At 42.9% G+C, this 21,336-nt stretch overlaps 1 protein-coding gene across 2 annotated transcripts in view; it reads right to left on the bottom strand.

Annotated features, from left to right (window-relative positions):
* Window positions 1–21,336, bottom strand: part of LOC140141021 (centrosomal protein of 97 kDa-like) — a 78,191-nt gene that overhangs the window by 35,053 nt on the left and 21,802 nt on the right. The gene's annotated exons all lie outside the window — the stretch shown is intronic.

Genomic DNA, 21,336 nt, shown 5'->3' with positions numbered 1-21,336 from the left:
GTATTACATTGGAAACATGTGTTTCAAGCAAGTTTCTAATCACTAGTACCTAATTAGGTTAGGTTAAAAGTGTGAAATGTTCATATGCATGAAAATTGAACAAGTGCAGTTGATTAGCGAAATTTCCATACGCAAATATTTTTAGGCCTTTAAAGAAATGTACAAATTTGCAAAAATTTCATTTCAAAGAAACATGGGTTCTTCAAAAAATGTCATGTCAAAGAAACATTGGTTCTCCTAAAATTTCATGTCAAAGAAAAATGGGTTCTTATATTTCATGTCCGATGGGTTCTCTGATAATATCATGTCAAAGAAAAATGGATTCTCTTTAAAACGTTAAATTTGAATACCACAAAAATAGCATGATTTAAAGTATTATTCATATTAATATTTGCTTTATTATTTTACAATAATTCCTATACTTTATATTTCCTTTTCACTTGTAATTCTTTTTTTGTTGTTGTTGTATTGTACTGTTGTTCCTGCGGAGGTTTGAACCTGGTCTTGTACCTTTTCAACCCTCCTGTCTGGCCTTAATTGTGTTGCTTTTCAATATATATCTGTTTTTATGTGTATTATGAATAAAATTGAAAGATGAATCTAAATTAACATCAATGTCAATGTTTATCCTTTCAAAGTTACTGCATTACCGGAAATGTTCATGCTATTCACAATTAATTTCAGAATAACAAATATAAAACAAGTGAAATATTTGGACCCATAGGCTTCAATATTTAGCTGCCATTTAGAAACCACAAAACTGCTCAGAACTGTTAAAATTGTGAAAAATTAATACCGCTAAAATATCTTGCTATAAATGCCACTACTGGTACATTTGTATGGCAAAATGGTTCACTTCGCTGGTACAAATTATACATCATAAAATAGGCTTGGTTCACAAAACAGAGAAAATAACAAATTGTTGTTTTTTGTTTGTTTGTTTGTTTGTTTGTTTGGTTAGTTCCTTGGTTGTTTACTCTGTTTTGTTTTACTGCATTATCAATTATAAAGCTGGGTTTTACATGTTTGGTTTCTGCCAAATTTACAACTGATTCCCCCGCTTTTAAGACAAACAAATGAAATAAGCATGCATATCTGAGAAGCAAAAACTGAACTTATAGTATTAGAAAATTCTGCTGATAGGGCAGCAAAAAAATTGCAAATTTTATAAATAAGGTTGACATACGTACAACTTTTTATAAATAATCCATAAATTTTCATTTTCTTTTAACAAATTATAAAATTGTGAAGAGAGAAATTGAGAAAGCTAAAGTGAATTATAATGCAAACAGAGTGAGAAAGTTGCAAAAGACTGAACCTCGTAAATGGTATCAACAAATCAAGTGTATGCTTAATTCCAGCAATTCTGATCTTGACATGCACATCCCAGGAGTGGATAGGGCTAACCACAAGGCAATGGCTAATGCCATTAATTCCAAGTTTGTGAGCGTGTCCTCCCATGTTAATCCCTTGGATCATTCTGAGCTTCCAACCTTCTTGCCCGCTGTGAAACCTGCCCCCGTTCTTTATCCATGGGATGTGTATAGCGAGCTTAAGAGAGTTAAAACTTCGAAATCAAGTGGCCCGGATGGAATTCCTCCCAAAATCATAAAGGAATTTGCTTATGAACTGAGTGGCCCTTTAACAGATGTGTTGAATTGTTCTTTTGAGGAGGGAATTGTGCCACACCAATGGAAATCTGCCATTGTTGTCCCCATTCCAAAGCAACACCCGCCCAGCATTGATAAAATGAGGCCTATATCACTTACTGATATTTTTGCCAAGGTTGCCGAAGGGTTTGTGGCAAAATGGATTGTGTATGATATTGAACCATACATAGATATTAATCAATTTGGGAATGTCAGTGGTATATCAACATCCCATTACCTGATCAATCTTGTGCACACACTTTTCCAAGGTTCAGACAAACGCAACAATGTAGGAACGGTAGTCCTCACGGATTTCTCCAAGGCATTTGACCTGGTAAACCACAATATAGCTGTTGAAAAGTTGATTGCTTTGGGGGTCCGGGGGGCTATCGTTCCTTGGGTTTGCAGTTTCCTCAATAATCGCACTCAGTGTGTGAGATATAACCAAACCTTATCTGAGTATGCCCCCTTGTGTGCTGGTGTCCCGCAAGGTACCAAACTTGGTCCCATCATTTTCCAGGCTGTCATCAACGACGCTGCTGAAGGTTGCAGTTCTCACTACTGGAAATATGTCGACGATCTCACATTCGTTGAGAACCGTGCGTGTAGTGAGAAAGGCAACCTTCAGTCTGATCTTGATGACTTCCTGGACTGGTCTGTAAGTAACCACCTGAAACTCAACCCTGACAAATGTCAAGCCATTCAAATCTGTTTCATGAGAAACCCACCTTCTCATCCCATTCTGAAGATAGGCCATTCATTGCTTTCTTTTATTTCATCTGCCAAAGTCCTGGGCATCTTCATACAGCAAGATCTTAAATGGGATGCCCAGGTGGATCACATGTGCAAGTGTGCTAACAAACGCCTCTTCATGCTCCGTTCTCTGAAACGTTTTGGTTTCAACGTTTCGGAGCTGACCACAGTTTACGTTGGTTACATACGTCCCCTGTTGGAATACTCTGATGCCATTTGGCATTCATCGCTCACTGTGAAACAATCTAATACACTTGAGCGAGTCCAAAAAAGGGCATGTAGAATCATTTTGGGTGTTAATTATATTTCGTATGATAATGCAGTTAGTGTTTGTAAGCTAGACTCTCTCTCTCTGCCAGGAGGAACAACACTCACTTAAGTTCAAGTAATCGCTTGCTAAATCAGAGCGTACCAACATGTTGCTCCCTCCTAGTAGAAGTGAAGTCCATGGAAGACAGCTGAGAAATGCAGCCCATATCTCCAAATTGCGTGCACGCACAAGCAGATTTGCTGAAAGCCCCATTCCCTACTACATTAATCTGTTGAATAAGCAGTAGTAGCTTGTGTGCTGGTGGCTTCCCATTGTGCCCTTTTTGCATCTCTCTGCTGTTTTTCCATGCCAAGTTGCTTTTTTTTTTGCTTTATAATTATGTGTATTTGATTTCTTTCATAATATTTGTTTATTGTCTCTTGTATAATGCAATTCGGCCGTTTGGCCGCGATGTTGTGCAGGTTAATAAAATCATATCATATCATATCATAAAACACACATAAACACTCAGTAAGATAATACTGTTGCACCAACCGACATACAATATCAGTTTATCTCATCGCTGCACACGCTATAGTAAAAATACAACTCACAAAAAATGTCATGTTGATTTTTTGAATGATTTACCATGTGTTTGCATATAACATTGCAGCTAATTGCGTTCATGTATTTGTAATCTTCCCAACAATATCCACTGATAATGCATGCCTCAGGTATACAGTGTAATGAATATAGCTTCAATTAGATCCTACACTTGATACTTGTTACAAATGCTTACGGTCAGCAGTGGCTTAGCCAAATACATAATATATGCGATAACTTAAGGCTGGTCACAGAAAAATGTCTCTATGGGAGCAAGTACTGTATTGACAGTTTTCTGTGCTCATGCAAGATGTGGTAAACACCTTCTCCCGAACCAAAAACTGAGTGATTTAGAGTAACTGCTGTTTTTGTTTATAATCCCAGAATTAAAGGTACTTTTTTCAAAACATTTTGTTTATTTATTTATTTATTTATTTGGTCCTCATTTTAGTATGAGGGGGCAAAGCCAAATTTTTGTCCTCATTTGTCAATTTTTCGTCCCATTTTTAGTACTTTTAATGACACTTTACTCTTTGTCGTCCCCATTTTATCTCTGAAAAATTGATGTGGGGGAGGACAATTGCCTCCCAGCAACAACACTTGTTATTCATCTATAATCATGATAACTTAGACTTTCAAATACCCTGCACTAAAGGTATACTGCATCAATCCTTATTACTCCTCTACAGCATGTCTAGTGCACACTAGATCCGATTCAAGTTTTGTCTCAGTTTCTGCCATATTGTTCATTTGTGTGTTCATTTGTTTATCTATTGGTTGTGTTACCCATTCATCTAATTACAAACTGCTGATGTAAGCCTCAGGTATTGAAATGAAGACCCTATCAATTACCACAAAGGGCTATTCCAGTTGAAATCCATATACCCTCATGGAAGGGAAGATGACATTAATCTTCCACACAGGGAGTGTGACTTTTAAATGGGCTACCTGAATGAGCAACCCCATTTGAAATTCTCACCCCCTGCGTGAGAGATTAATGTCATGTCTTCCATAAGGGTGTATGGATTTCAACTGGAATAGCCCATTTGTCACAAATCCATGCTACAATTTGGTTCACCTCAAGTTTGGTATTGACGTCAATGCTTTTGCGCGGTTATGCCGCAAGCAAGCGTGCCAACAAGTCGCACCTGAATGCGGGCATGTACACTCAAAGCGTTTAAGTTCACGTGCGCGATTCGATACTGCCATGAGCAAAATATGCACGTACATCACTACCGAACTTTAGTTGAACCAAATTATAGAGCTGGCTTCTAAAGCTGTTCAAGGGTATAGCTAATTGCTTTGCTAGCTTCTATCTTGTCTTAATTCTGTGTTGCGTCTTTGTTGTTTTTTGTTATCCCAAACTATCTGATGTGTACCTATGGCAACAAAATATGCACAGCATCAATTATACTGCACTGGGGAATAAGAATTCTGGTCAACACAAGCTAGAACTGATCGTATCTTTTTTTACCTCTAATTTCATCTTTTTTGTCAATTTCTTCCTTATTTTGTGTAAGTCACTTATAATATGAATTATAATCCATGCAGTGACAGTTGCATTGTATTTAGGGAAATGCTGCTTTAATTCTTTGTAAGTATTTGTGGCCTTTGTGTACTTCCTTTATAATTTTCTTGCTTGCAATTGCGTGGTGTGTATGTGTGTGCGTTCAGTGCGTTGATTTTCCAAGTGAACCATGGACTCGAGTTCAATGTTTTATGAGCGTTTATCCATAACACAAGTACCGTGGCTGACCTCGATTACAAGACCTATTAAAGATGGCGATAGCCTATAATCCCCCTTATGGGTGTAAAATGATGTCCACAATGTGGTGATTAATTGTTAAATCTGTGTATTAATGTTCATGGTGTAAACGTGAAATATCAATTTTTTTTCATGTCCTCGTTTATACCAGTATATATGGTAGGTGTTAATGGTTACAGGCCAATACAAGTAGGGGTGTGTGGGGGTGCAATAGTGCATGTGGGGTGTGAGTATAGTAAAATCTGTCTATCCCATGCAAGAATCACATACACACGATGATGCACTGCTGCAATAACTGTATGTCATACCACATTTACTGCATCAAATTCTAATCAGAAACTGTCTCGTTTATTAGTTTGATTCTTGTTTTTGTTGCTCGTTTCTTGCCACATGTACCGACACCAAATGTCAAATATCATAATAGCAAACTGCAGGATTTCTTAGCTTCTGCTAGTTTCATCAAACTGCCATGGGGAATGTGGGTACTGATGAACAGTTCTAAGGTTTATATCCTTCAGGATGTTGTGAACATTATGAATGACCTGTATTTGTATCCTGATCAGCCTAATGCAGCACAGCTCTATCCTCAGCGCACAAGACTCTGAAGTATTATGTGAGAAGGAAAGATGTATCTACCAACAGCCATATAAAAATATATTTGTAATGCCATCAAGCAATATAAATTGCATATCAACAACTCTTCCTATACCTTTGTACTGGCGCCAATTGCTGTTGGCAATGAATCCACATCTTTAGAGTGTATACGCAAATGCAAGTTAACCGAAATACCTGTTACACATGAGCACATACTATTCGTCATGCCTGAAATTCTTACATAATGTTGAACTCATCACTTTGGAGGAACATCTTGATGCTAAACATTGCTGGTTTATTCTGTACTTTCATTGCTGATATCAACAGAGAAATCATTGATTTTCTTGTAATGTTTAACTGAAATCATGTTTCACCGTCTGTTCATCACTGTTTAAACAACTCTTATCCGGTGCAACTGCATGGTTTACTGAAGCACACCATGCAGACGATGAGGATGCATCCGTTATATTGCACCGTTGTTAAAAGGTGATGAACAACAGTGAAACATGATTGAATCCCGAAGTCATCCCTTCATTTAGGGATACAGTACAGAACCCTAATCAGCCTAAACATAGAATAACATTCACAGCCACAATCAGCTGCATGTATTTGCCCAGAAGGATTTCAAATTTTGCTGTGGCTCAAACACGCATCACTCTAGTACTGTAAGCAGAGGAGTTGGGGACCTCACCAGTTAAATCAACTTGACCACCTATTGACTGAGCTAATTTGACTGCCAGACAGACATCTTCCTATTTGCTTGTGATCACATCACATTTGTTTTCCATCAACACACAATCCTGGCACTTTCAATTTCTATCAGGTTATTTTTGGAAATTTCATCTATATGCGCAAAACAAACAACAGCAAATGCAATGACACTGTGCACATATCCATTTTGAGTACAGCCACCCTCTTTTGTTGCCTAAATATCATCAATCCACCATCATTTGGTTCACCTCAAGTGCGGTAGTGCCGTGCACGTGCATATTTTACTCGCCCTAGTATCCAATCGCACGATAAAGTTAAACGCACAGAGTGTACATGCACGCGTACAGGGGCAGTTTTTCGGCATGCTTGCGGCGCAACCACAAAAAAGCATTGATGTCACTACAGTGTACCAAACTTGAGGTGAACCAAATTATATTTGCAATTGTAATATAATCTGTTCATCTATCTGTCTATCTTCCTTCTCTTCTTTTCTCTCTTCCTTTATCCCCATCCATACTTCCCTCCTCTTTATCTCCCCTCTCTCTCCATCTGCCTTCACCTTCGCTCTCTTTCATGGTCTAACTCACTAGATTATATTTTGGGAGAAATAATAATTAATTTGATGTGGATAACATTTTCTTCCAACTTGTCATCAACATGGTAGGAATCACTACCTACCCACTTTATGACTAAAATCAGATTCAGGGGGAAAGAAGGCAGAAATAATGGCATATCTATAATATATATTATTGCATTCTTCAAAGATAGAATACATCCAAAAATTGATAAGTGTCATCAGGTGTCATCAGAGTGCAGCAATATGAACACTTATGTACTATTAGATTAATGTACACACAAAGCATTGACATCAGTACATAGTTTGATAAATGCCAAAATAATTCACGCCAGACACTATTCCATTTTGATGTGACATTTGCCCATAGCTACCTACACTTTACGTATAGCTTCATTCTATTATGCTAGTAGGATGTACAGAGTCTTTATAGGAAGACCTATAATCAGCAACTGCGGGGGACCATGTGAAAAAATAGGCGAATTTATCGATTTCTTTCTTGTACCTCTCGTGCAAAAACAAAGCACTTACTTAAGAGATAATGAAAGACGTGATAAGAAAACTCGAGCAAATAAAACTTCCAGAAAACAGTCTTTTGGTGACAATAGACTGTATTGGAATGTTCACAAATGTTCTCCAAAATGAAGTGGAGAAAGAAGTTCTGAAAACCTTATCTGATACCAATCCTGGAATTTACTTTCCTAGAATGCCACTAGTTCGTCATATGGAAGCATTATTAAAACTAGCTTTGCAAAGAAACTGCTTCTCATTTAATGAGAAATATTATTTGCAAACCATAGGCGTCCAATGGGACAAAATGTGCCCGGAACTCTGTGATATAATGTTCCATTCATTGGAAAAGAAATTCATTTCCTTAGTAATAAAATCTTCAAATGGTTCAGATATCGTGATGACATTCTTATGTTTTGGTCAGGAGATGAACATGAGCTAATTAATTTCATAAGTCAAATTAACTCTATGCACCCGACTTTGAAATTCACTCATGAGTGGTCAAAACAGAAATTAATTTTCTAGACCTAACTCTTTTCAAAGGTGAAAGATTCCAAAACACGAGGTTCTAGATATGAAATGTTTCAGCAAACCCTGTGACACATTCCAATATCTTTCCAGAGATTCGTCTCACCCAAATTAGTGCTTTCACGGCATGATTAAAGGTGAAGCAATAAGATATATTGAAATTCCAGTTCGGAAAAGAATATAAGCACAAACTGAACTCATTCATCTCTAAACTTCTATTGAGAGGATATGAGAAATCAGAAGTGCTGGATTGCCTAACTGATGTTTCATACAATCGAAGAAACATCTATCTGGAGGATGTCAAACATTCTGATGATATACCTCTTGTCTTTAGCACCGATTCTTTCCCCCAAAGAAGTAATGCTACTATCAAACAGGCTCTTCTCAGGAACTGGCACTACATATCTAATAATCATAACCTGCATAAGATCTTTCCCCATCCTCCTATACTTGCATTAAGACGTACCCAAAACTTAGGAGAACGTCTTATCAGAGCAAAGATAACTTCAAACGACAACAACCATGATGATGAGTTATCTTTGACTCCTATCTTGCCAAGCAAGGATGATGTTAGCTCTGAAACATGCCCAATGTCTCCGACACTCAAAGACTTGCTAGATCTTTTAGGCGAAAACTGATTAGGCTGATGCCCTACATCTCATGAAAGCGTGTTTATGACAATTCATGACACTATTTTAGGTCAAACTGCCTGTGATTTCTTTATTGTGACCTTTTCAAACATCATGCTTTTTCACTGAGACCATTAATGACTCCATCATACAAATTGCGCCTAAGCAACGCAACATTATATGGATTTCATTAAATGGACCCAAAAAATAGCATATATACCATAAAGGCCTACTTATTGATTCACTATGAAGGCACTTATATAATAGTGCCTACTCCTCAGTTTTATACCTAATAAAAACTTTATACCTATTGTACCCAACTAGATTTTCATTATCATGATATTTGTAGGCCTACTAATAGGTCTACTCTTTTCTAATAAAGAAAAGATATCCATTTTAATGAAATCAAAACCACTCATGCTTAATTTTCATAGTAAAATATAATTTCTGTCACTAAATGTTAGCATAGGCCTACAAAATGCCATAATTGACATTGCATTTTCCATTTTTAGAAAAAACCTCTGTCACTAAAAATGGACCAAATTGACAATGTCATAAAGTTAGGCACTTTGGACCTAAGTTAATTAGGTATGCAGATCCATGTTTCTACTGTGAACAAATATACCAAAATACTAGGTGATCATAAAATTAAGCTGAGCAAAATGTAGCAAATGAGATTAATAAAAAGATCAACTAAGTCTTGATCACCATTAATCTAAACGCGCCCCACGATAGCTTTCTATAGTTTCTCAAAAATAGAGAAACTCAAGTGTCTTTTTTCCTATACGGAATTAGTGGCCTTTTGGTTGGAATTTCTTCACAACCACCCATATTACAACCTCTATACGCATTTTTTGCATAGCAAAACTTAGCTTCTTTTACCTAAAACTTTGCAATTTATTTGCATAAAGGTAAAATATATAGCTATACCATTCTTTTCTCTAAAAAAATATAGGCCTACCGATATCTGAACATTAGATTGCGTAACTCTATCACCCCCCTTACCACTAAGACTAATGTACACACAAAGCATTGACTTCAGTTAATAGTTTGATAAATGCCAAAATAATTCACGCCAGACACTGTTCCATTTTGATGTGACATTTGCCTATAGCTACCTACAAAAGTAGCTTCATTCTATTTATGCTAGTGGGATGTACACATTGAGATCTGTCAAATTTGGTATGATACACAATCAAAATGAGACTTTCACATGCTTTTATCTGCACAGACAAATAGTATTTCATTAAATGCATATTCTTTCATTGCGCTGTTCCAGACAAAATCCATACACCCCCTTTGTAAGACATGACCTTAGTCTCCCACACAGGGGGTATAGATTTCAAATGGAGTCACCCATTCAGGAAACCTATTTGAATTTCACACTCCCTGTGTTGCAGATTAAGGTTATGTCTTCCATAGGGGGTGTATGGATTTCAACAGGAATAACCCATAGAATGAGGCTTGAACAGGTGGCAGATCCATTTAAAAATAGTTTCAACAAAAATGTTTGAAATTTGAAATTGCATAAATAAGAATATATAGCAATCCAATGAAGAGAACAAATACCCATGTATTGGCTCCCCAATTCCTATACATGTAGCTCTAGAGAGAGTATGTACATGTATGCATGTTATCATAATAATCATACTGCTTTGGAACCAACTCTATTTTTTGATAGGTAACACTTTATTTTTAGCAAATGCTATCACAGTATATTTTGATTATTATGGTTATTGGATCAAATAACAAAATGGGTCTTCTTAATATTGGGGCCACACACTTTACTTGCCTTAGAAGTAGACTCCATGAATTCACAATTAATGTGCATATTTAAGCTACATACATGTACCCAGTGTCCGAATTAAGGAAAAATAAATGGTTGTCCCACGGACAACCAGATTACAATTTCTGGTTGTCCGTCTAAGTTTTTGGTTGTCCGTTGGCCTACAAAGGTGAGTTTTGGCTACAGATTTATGGTTGTCCGGCGGACAGTATTTTTGATTGTCCGGCGTCTTTTTTAGTTGTCCCGGGCGAACGGACAACCAAAATTTCGAATGCTGCATGTACCTTAAATCTGTCTGTATTGGGCTATTCCAATTGAAATCCACACTACCCCTGTGGAAGATTTTGAAAAAATCTGCCACAGGGGGAATATGAATTTCAAATGGAATGAACACATTAGGCAACTCCACTTGAGTTTCATACACCCTCTGAGAAAGATTCAACTTGAATCGTCCACTGAAGGAGGTTGAGTTTCAAATAGAGTTGCTAATGTGTTCATTCCATTTTAAATTCATACTCCACCTGTGGAAGATATTTAAAAAATCTTCCACAGGGGTAGTGTGGATTTAAACTGGAATAGCATGTGTTTCCTTGCCATGATTGCTGCTAATGGGCCAACCATTACAATCAAAGAGCCATAATTAAACCCGAGACTAGTCTCAGATTTAAACACAGATAGTACTATAGAAAGAATTATGATCAGTGGTCTATCCTAAATACCCACCCAAGAACCCTTGATCATATAGCTCCTAAATTGGTAACTTTTAGTTAACTTGATCCACCAGTTGGCCAAATAATTGCAATTTGGTAATGTATTGCACCGAGGTAATATATAATTTACTGGATATGGACTATTTACATGCACTCTTCTTTACATATTTTCACTTACGATAATTTGAAAAAAGTGAACATGATCATGCCAAATGTTCATGCTACACTTCGATATAAGGGACGCAACATCATGCTCAATCTAATTAGACATATTACCAAAAGCACAATTTCATACAGATGTTTTATCAATCATTTCCTACTTCATAACATTTCATATATTTGCTACACCAATCAAAGTCAGAGAGGCAAAAGCTCCCTCTTGTTATTTGATTTGTATGTTGTAATAAAACTAGGGGGAAAGGAAATGTATTTTCACCGGTTTCTCTTATAATTCAAAGCAGTCAACCGCTAGCTCCATCTATGAGGTGTTAGAATCCGACATTGCATAAATTAAGTGTGTGGCAATGCAAGTTTAAGCTCTGTTCACATAGTTTTGCTTTGCGAAATAATAGAGCTTGGAATGAACTGCTAATGGGCTCACCTATACCCACACTTCTGTTGCATCTCAAAATCAGATTTTCACAACAACCAACTCACTCAGTACTTGGATGCATTTAGATATTTGGTTGTGACATAATTAGACAAATTATAATAAAACCCAAGTTGCTGTAGAAGTAGTGTAATGTAACAGGATTAATTACTATATAGCAATGGGTTTACACTATTTTTGAATGTATTGCCTTGCACTAGACATTACACCATTCCTCTGCATTCCACATCATAGAACAGGGATAAAGACCTGGATCGTAATTCTATAGGATTTTCACATCATGCTGATCACTCGCATCTAAAGATAAATGTCTTTGAAAAGAGCGGTATTATATATAGTCAATCTATCACTACACATATCACAGGTGATGAGTGCATCTTGCTTATAGTGCAGGGCAATACATTCAAAAATAGTGTAAACCCATTGCTATGGTAATTAATCCAGTGTTATATCACTACTTGGGCAACACATTCTCAAGCTTTGTCAACAAACTCTCAGATGTGCACAAATATTGCTTTGAGAGTTGGTAAAATTCATCAAAACATCCAGCTCACTTGGCTTGATAGCATAAATTTGAATTGGCTATTACATTTGAAATCCACACTACCCCTGTGGAAGATTTTAGAAATATCTTCAAAAGGGGGAGTATGTTTTTCTAATGTGATTGGTCAGAGCTAATCATTTTAAAACCCATACTCCCCCTGTATTATAGCTACCTATATCGTCTACAACTGGAGAGAGTATTTCAAATGGAAGTTACCCAATTTGTCTTTTCTAATCGAAACTCATACTCCCTCTGTGGAAGACTTCAGCTAAATCTTCCATAGGGGTAGTGTGGATTTTAAATGGAATAGCCCAATGATATTCAACTAACAGCAGCTAATATAAATACACACGCTTGCACCAGCATGCTGTGTATACCTCACAGATCACGGCAGATCAGTTTCTTTTATTACGCTTCTATTTGATGCTTAATTAACTTTATTGCATGTGATATGTGTGTTGCTCATGTGATTTCTCTTCAACTGGAAATCATACATGATAAAGACGAAATACATACATTTGTATCACTTTAAAGTGCTAGAGGTTGATCCTTCATGTAATAATTCATGTATAATTAGATGAAGGAGTAACAATGCTAGATACAAAATAAAACAGGGTGAATGTGCTAGCACTATTTGCAAAATCAAGCAATACACCAAATTCATCATCCATAGAATATACAGAAGTGAATTGCAATGTTTTCACATTGAAGCCACATGTATCAAATTTTTGGCAGTGAAAATGAGATTTGGCACAATATAATTGACATCTCTAATGAACTACTAATGGGGCTGTTTGTTTGGGGGCATTTCTATCCCATGCTTGGTATCATCATGGCCGAATGAAAGAGGCTGGACTGTATATTACTGTGTTTGAAATTAGTCCCAAACAAAAATGTTTGGTAGACTCATAACCGGTGCGATCTTACCTTTCCGATGTTGATTAAGATACTTCTTGCATCGATCCCGAGATGCTTGGAAAACCAATAGTCATTTTGTCCCACATAAATGAATAAATAACAAAAACCCCTGATCCCCGGTGGACTCACCCAAAAGGTGACGCCACACCATATGATCGAATCCCTTATCCGACTTGGGATCCCCTACCGGACCAAACTTGTAGGGGTGGCGGGGTCGGGATAATCAACATCGAAAGGTAAGATCGCACCGGTTATGAGTCTACCAAACATTTTTGTTTGGGACTAGACTCAATACACCGGTCGATCTTACCGCTTCCGATGTTGATTAAGATACTTCTTGCATCAACATCTGAAAGATCGATCTAGCAAGTAACCGACGGATGGAGGTACAAGATTGGTCAGCATCTGATCAGGGATCGGGAGCGGGTCACGATGGTTTTCGCGAGGTCAGAAATATTTTCCCCCAACGGTCGGGAAAACAAAAAAGACCACGCGATCACAGACATAAACCTCCTTACTTAATAAGTTTGGTGGTTAAGAATAGCGTCACTGGTTCTTACCATGCTGAGTATTCTGTATAGTCTGAAAACCTGGTACCCATACACCACCGTATTATGATCGCCGAACAATGTCCCGGTAAACCTCCCGCCCGTCTCTGATTACTAACGTAAACGGAAGTATCGAGAGAAGGGCGAAGGTGGCTTCCGGGACACCGCCTGCTAGATCTCCTCAAGGGACAACCGAACGGTATACCCAAGATGATGAGATAGCTCGTGTCGAGTGGGTCGTGGGACGCGAAACCTTCGCGATCCCCCGGACCCCACCAACACCTGGACCAGCCATTGCGACAGCGGCTGGACCGAAAGGCTCTGTAAGGGTGATGAATGCGGTCGTGAGTCCCTCGCAAGGCTTGTGTTCGGAAGAAATAGTGCTGCAGCGCCTTATCGGACACCCCAGCCTATCTTTGGCTTCAGCCGAACCTTGCCCAACCCTGGGGATTGGAGAGGGACGAATGTCGGTATGCACCGCGCCGCTCAGTAGTCACGAGAACAGAGCGCCCGAAACAGTGTCGCTCCAGTGTTTGTGAACACGGAAGCTAACCTCGAGACCGTGTGCAACTCAGCACCGCCCCCGAAGCCAACGCCAAACCGGAAAGCCATCTTGAGAGTTACGTATTTAAGCGCCGCTTTGGACGGAAGGTCAAAAGGGTGACCCTTAAAGTAATCTAAGACTGTGTTGGGATCCCTTAGGAGGATCACTTTCCTTTTGGTAGACACTCGCTGAACATACCGTCGAGGCGTAGACTAATAAGGTAACCATCGGTTATGATAGTCGACCGCCTCGAAACCTCGGTGAATGGAGAGGACAGCTGACTTATAGCTGGCCCCAGTGGCCCGCTGAAGTCTTGCTTGGAACTTTTCTGTCAGAAACTCCGGAACTAGCAGCACAGAGGTTTCTAGCGGAGAGCTATTTGTCTCATTGCACCAAGCGTAGTATGGAGCCAGACTCTGGCTATATGTACGGAGGGTAGACTTCCGCCAGCCCCGGCGATGAGAAAAACAGCTTCTGATGAAAAGTATCCCTCGCTGCTGCTTCCTGGTAAGGGCCATGCAGCTAACTGCAGGTGCTCTAGTGATAGACTGGTACCTCCGCTCCGGCATCCGGAGTAGATCTGGTACTGGGAGTGCCAGCGGCCTTGCCGCTAGCAGAATGACAATGCAGTCTTCCCACCCGATCTTGGTCACCACCCTCATGAGTAGTGAGATCGGAGGACTGCATAAGCTGTCATCCCTCCCCAGTCTATGGACAGAGCGCCCACGGTGAATGCTTGGGGTCCGCGACCCTTGAGCAGTACACCGGCAGTGGATGATTGCGATGAGATGCGAACAGATCTTTCGAGGGTGGTACATCCCTTGAAGATCGTCTGAGCGACCTGCGGAGCAAGGGACCATTCTGCTGGTCCCGACACCCTTCCTCGTGACAGATTGTGCGCGAGGATGCTGGTGACGCCGCGATGTGTATCGCTTCTCATCGTAATCTGCCTGAACTTGCACCACCCTATCAGGTGTCGTGCATGCAGGCTCAATCGTGGTGGCCTGGAGTCCCCTTGTCTGTTGGGGTAGGCTACCACGGTTGTGTTATCCGTCAGGACAACGGTATGTGATTCCACGATCACCTCCTCGTGAGCGAGGGAGGTTGATGTGAAACTCTGTCTCTATGGCCCCCATAGGCCCGAGACGGAGTCTCCGTGGATGTGGACCCCCAGCCCCGCTTTTGACGCTATGGTCGCTACCACGTGACATACCGGGGTGCAGGAAACCTGACATCCTGGGTCAAATTGGGCTGATGGGTCCACCACTAGAGTTCCTGTTGCGCGATCTCCGACAACGGAACCGCGAGGGATAGTGGGTGACGGCTGGGTCTGCAAGCAGGCTAGAAGGTGTAGTTGGGTAAGCCTAACGAGAAACGGCAGTACAGTACGAGGTCTACCATACTGGCCATTAGGCCTACCACCTTCATCCATGCCACAGCGGGTTTTGCCCGAGACTCGGCCAAGAGTCAGGCACACCGCACCATGTTCATCACCCGCCGGGTGAGAGCACCGCGAACCCCTCCGTGAGGGTGATCTGGGCCCCTACAAATAGTGGTGTTCTGCGTCGGGACCACGCTGGACTTTTTTGAGCTGATCAAAAATCCAGGGTCCCGCACCCACGGACTATCAACCCCATGAGACCCGTAGTCTTCAGTGGAGTGCGTCCAGATATGAGCCAAACGTCCAGGTAGCAACTGATGTTGACACCCCTGTGCTTCAGGTACGCTGCCACCGCTCTGACCAAGAGTGTTAAACACCCTGGGAGAGATGGACAGGCCGGATGGGCGGTATCAAAACTGGTAATTTTGAGCCTGTACCTAGAAGCGCGGATGCCTCCGATCTTGAGAGGCGATTGGCATATGCAGATACGCGTCCGAGAGAGCTAGCGATGCTGTGCCCATGCCCCTGATGGGGCAGGCTAGCACCGAGGCGAGAGTCCCCATTCTGAACCTCTTGGGCCTGAAGAACGTGTTCAACAGCCTGCGGTTCCGGATGGGGCTCCGTCGCTGTCTTCCTTGGAGCCAATGGCTCCAAGATCACCCGTAGAACGGGGGTAGACCGGGACAATCGCCCGCTCGTGAGAAGCTGTGTGATCCCTGTCAGTAGTGCCCGACGCTGGGGGCCGTGTGACGGCAGTACTGCGGACCTCTGAAATGTGCAGACGAATGTGGGGAGACTGGGTTGCCAGTCTGTAACCCCCACTCACCACTGACCATACCCAGGCACTCAAAGAGATGGTTTCCCACCTCTGGGTGAAAGTTTATAAGCGGTCGCCCACTGGGAGATCCCCTGTGGAAAAACCGCTGAGCCCCCAGGAATGCTCTGCCTAGCTTCCCTTGGAAGAGCGCTTGCTCTTCTTCGGGCTTGCCAGCTGTTCCTGTGCTACCCTTGCGCCTCCCAGAAATGGGTGCTACAGAGGTAGTGGGCTCGGGTACTGTTGGTGGTGCACGGCCTGCTGAAGTCGGAGCTCCTACCCATGGTAAGGGCAGTTTCCGACTTCTTCAGAGTGCTCCGTTGGTAGCTTCTTTGCACGGTCCTCCACCGTAGCGCAGAAGCATCCAAAGAGAAAAAGGACCCTGCCTTTCCATCGCGCTGAGCGATTGGAGTGGCAGGCCCCACCCCCCGGCGCTGAGTGGACACCCTATGGGCTAGGCCCATGGAGCTCTCGTTGAGGCTAGCTGTTAGCACCGCTAATAGGCTCACCTCGCGGAAGAGCTCAGATGTTGTCTGAGCGTGATACGCTTGACGACATCTGGGTCCCTCTCGGATCCCCTCAGGTAGGTCCGTGGTCCTCCCGCGTTACATCGCAGAGGAAGCGTGCAAGCACGCGGCGCCATAGCTCTACTGAGCTCGACAGCCCCACGATATCTACCCGTGAGGTTTGCGGGAATGAGAGTGCAGGCGTCCCCTGTGAGGAAGCAGCAGCTGAGCATCCTACTGAAAGGATCCCTGGTCCTCCTCCATGGACTCCCCTTAGGGGGTGTCCGGAGGAAGATCAGTGTTGCTGTTTCCTCGCGGGGCAGCGGGGAAGGAGATTGTAGTGATGTCACTACCGGACTCAGCTTCCGACTCCTTTCCTCGCCCACAGTATCCGTATCATGCTCCGATGATGACGGTAACTGAGGACGGGCATCTGAAAGCGGGTAAGAAGGCATAACCACTGTGTGGCTCGCCGACTACCTGCCAGCAGAAGAGGGAGTACTCCCGCAAGACCCTGAGGTATCCGCCATGGCACCACTGGGTCCGCATGCTCTCGCAGCCGTCGTCCTAGCGCTAGCAGCACGGGGCCTACCCTGATCAAGATCTGGGTTAGCCCCATGCCGGCTGGCCTGGTCAACAGCTGATGTTGGTACTGCGTGGCCATCGCTAGGCGACACTTGCCACGGTGCTAGGCCGTGGAAGAAACACCCTGCGGCGGGTACCACGGGGCATACCCAGCCGGCAGCTGACCCTGAAAGGATCCGCCACCAGGGTAACTCCATGGTACTGCAGTACCAGCACCGCCTCCCCCCTTGTTGCCACAGAGACTGTGGCGACTAAGGCGGTGCTGCGGTACCGTGCGGTATCAGCGTGGGTACCCTTGAGGGTTCCCAACTGTGGACCGCTGTACCCTCGCCACACCGCGTTCCCTGTTTGGGGATCAAGCTGTGTGCTGGCGCAGTACCGCGCGGTACTAGCATGGGTACCCGTGAGGGTTCCCGGCTGTGTACCGCTGTATGCGTGGTTCCAGCGTAGGTGCCCGTGAGGGCTCCCGGCTGTGTCCCCCTGTACCCATGCCTCACTGCGCTCCCCGCAAGGGGATCAAGCCGTGTGTATGGGTACCCGCTATACCGGCTGTCCCTTGGCTAGAGGGAGCTTGCCTAGTACCACGGGTAGCTGAGCGTGCAGATACCCCGATCAATCACCTCGCCACCTGAATAGGCAGCGCCAATCAATGGAGCTATGCCCTGTTGATTTGACAGTGATCGATCAAGAGAGGGTAATTGACCCATTGACGATAATGGATCACCCACGCTCCGCTGGCTCTCGAGGACATAAGTGGGTTGTTGATCAGCTAGGCTGTTCAAGCTACTTACTGTACCCTCTAGAGCTTCGCCCAAGGTGGCTGTGTGTGGCGGACCACTCACGGCAGCTATGGGCGGGTGCATAGCGGCTACCACTGAAGTCAAGCCGTAGCTCGCCTTTGTAGCTGCCACCGAATGCACCTGGGTCGCTGTCCCGTGAGAGACTGCGAGCCCAACCCCTGAATAATCGCCAGCCAGTCCCTGTGGACAGCCAGCAGCTATTCTAGGGCCCAGGGTATCACTCGGCGGTCCCGCCATGGAACGCTGCCGTGTGACAACCCCAGTTGGTTCTGCTAAGACTACACCCACAGCGTTAGCAGCGGTATCGTCTCTGCTGAACCCATGCATGCTAGGGTTCAACCCAGGCAAGCCCGGGTACCCTTGCATGCTGCCCGTCGCTGGCTACTACTGTGGCTGTTTGAGCCCGTAGATATGCCTGCAACAGACGGGTGTCCTCCTGCTAAAAACCCGTGAGGATTTTTGGCTAGAGGACTGGTATCCTCCTGCTCCAAAACCCGCTAGGGTTTTCGCTGGTGGTTACCGCCTGCTTGTCCGGGACCGGAGCCCCTTAAGCAGACCTGCCATGACCCATAGGGGCTGTCACAGCAGAATCTACCGACGACTGGTATCCTCCTGCTGCAAAACCCGCTAGGGTTTTCGCTGGTGGTTACCGCTCTGCTGCCTGCTACTTTGCTCCGACGTATAGTCAGTGCTTTCGCTGGCTGCTGAGCCTTTGGACGCGCTTAGCAGTCCCGAAGGAACTGCCTGCTTGTCCGGGACCGGAGCCCCTTAAGCAGACCTGCCATGACCCATAGGGGCTGTCACAGCAGAATCCACCGATCGACCTTACCAGTGCCCTTGGTAGATTTCTTCTTCGTCTTATGGCGATGATGGAGCCTATCCCAATCGTCAAGCTGGAACTCGGAGAGTCCTAAGCAAAAGAAAGACATCTAGAAGATCGTGAGCACTCCCTGTGGGTGAAACAGAGCGGGTGTGGGTCCCGCTCCGTCACCAGGGAAGGGCAAGCCCGACAGGGCCGAGGCGAAGCGAGGAGAAAGGGAGGGGGGCACTACCCCCCCAACACGCGACTCAAGCCCAGTAAGCAAACCTGAGCACGGAGGCTGGTCGCTAACGTTAGTGGTAAAGTAAGGACTGGCTAACTTTATTACTAAAATGTCAGACGGGTCCCTACCAATCCCCACCGTATGAATATCTGATTAACTCGTCTTATCGGACGGTAATGAAGACATAACGATAGAGTACTCACCCTAACATAGCAACAATAACCTACCGTACATGAAATACAATGTGTATGTACAAACATCTATTGTAACTTACAGGCTGCAATGGTTGTTTTACGGGAAACAAAATGAATGGCGCCAACGAGCTGCCATTTTGAATTGCTCGTGTGTCCCGTGATACAAACGGAGGCACGATATGTAGCTAAGTTTTGGATCGGTTTTTTTTGTCACTTTTTCGCCAGAAAATGCCGTCAAAACTATCCTCAGCCGAACAATACCGGTTTGGTTTTACCTAAGGTGTGAAACTACAACCGTATATCTCGCTTTTGGTCGAGAAATTGATACACAGTGCTATGAACAATCGATAGGCACGCGTCTGTGTCAGTCGGAGACCAAGGAGGATAAGGACGATCATATGGTGTGACGTCACCTTTTGGGTGAGTCCACCGGGGATCGGGGGTTTTTGTTATTTATTCATTTATGTGGGACAAAATGACTATTGGTTTTTCCGCATCTCGGGTTCGATGCAAGAAGTATCTTAATCAACATCGGAAACGGTAAGATCGACCGGTGTACTGAGTCTAATTTTGTTCTGATGGTACATGTATGAGTGTCATGCATTATGTTAACAGGACTCAATATATATGTAAAGGTCTCTCAAATCAAGAATAAATAATCTGGTCCGATTTTAGGCACAACAGCAAAAATATCATATATCATAGTTTAAAACACAAAATTTCAACAGCATAGCATAGAACACTATTGAAAAATTTCTTCAGCTTCATTTTCTAATGATAGGGAGTTAAAATTTACAACTCAGTTGAGCATGCTATGTGCAGTACCGGTACTACCAAAGTAATGACGTGCAAGGTGACAGGAAGACCCTTTTAATCCTGGGTCCTGTGGGTGTCTGGCAGTGGAGTTCCCCTGTGTTGCACGTCATTACCAATCACCATGTCTGATGAAGACCAGTGCTATATACACAACACAGAAAAGCGAGCTGCAAATTATGATATCCAGCTTTTACTTTCAATAATTTTTAAACTACTGGTTATAAGGCCAAAAAAAAAAAAAGGTTTGTCTCACGAACCCGCGCAAGATAAGTATGTGAAAGCGATACAGCTGCGTTTGTCTCACGCTGCTGACCGCCTTTTTAAAGGGTTGTTTTTTCCCCGATTTTCCGGTTCCCGATAGTTCGACCAACGTAGTAAAAATGAATTCCTCAATGTCAGAAAACCATCGAAAATGTCAGGCAGCGCAGTATGCCATTAGTGTTGCAGATAGCCCGTAACCCACACAGAAGCCTCAGTCTCGCTAGTTTCACGCCATCCTTGCAACGGCACGGAGCGTAAAGCCGACAAGCAAAGTGGATGCAATATAAAAGGACTTAGCCTCACGGAGAACTCTGCGATCGAGTGAAGCCATGTTGTTTTCATAAATTTTTGTATTTTTTGTAGCTGTTTTTTAACGAATTTTTTACCGCTTATTTCAACATGATTGTTCAGTATTCGTATAGTTAAAACAGGGGGACTGTGCTGAGGAATTGGGCACTGCATCGGTGCGCCGATTCGGTTACTCTGAATGCCCTAAAAATATTAACATTGTAAATTTGTTGCTTCTCTTTCATTGTAAGACCACTTGTAGTTTTCCAATACCTGTCTTGTGATTTTCATTTGTCTCAGGCTAAAAAAACAACAACAAAAAACAAAACGCATTAGCATAGCTTCTAAACCAAAAAAAAAAAAAAAAAAAAAAAAGCATAGCACTTAGCTTTTTTGGCAAATGTTCGTGAGACAAACCTTTT

The sequence above is a fragment of the Amphiura filiformis genome, chromosome 19, assembly GCF_039555335.1.
Source record: "Amphiura filiformis chromosome 19, Afil_fr2py, whole genome shotgun sequence".
In the NCBI taxonomy this organism is placed as follows: Eukaryota; Metazoa; Echinodermata; class Ophiuroidea; order Amphilepidida; family Amphiuridae; genus Amphiura; species Amphiura filiformis.
Note: the sequence above shows the minus strand (reverse complement) of the source record. Positions and strands in the feature narration are given on the sequence as shown.